Below are 200 nucleotides of genomic sequence, written 5' to 3' on the forward strand. Positions count from 1 at the left end.
CCTGGATACTATTATGAATGTCAATTATATGATATGACATTTTGGATTTCTACTCGAACGCGTCTCCCCAAGTTCCACCTGCGCGCTACCTCCGAGAACTGCCTTCTGTATCACGTTTCATATCTGTCACCAATTTAAAGTTGTGGCAAGTTCACCGAAGTTCAACCGCAGAGTAATGTACTTTTACAATACATTATTAG

The sequence above is a fragment of the Penaeus monodon genome, chromosome 21 (genome assembly GCF_015228065.2).
Source record: "Penaeus monodon isolate SGIC_2016 chromosome 21, NSTDA_Pmon_1, whole genome shotgun sequence".
Classification (NCBI taxonomy): domain Eukaryota; kingdom Metazoa; phylum Arthropoda; class Malacostraca; order Decapoda; family Penaeidae; genus Penaeus; species Penaeus monodon.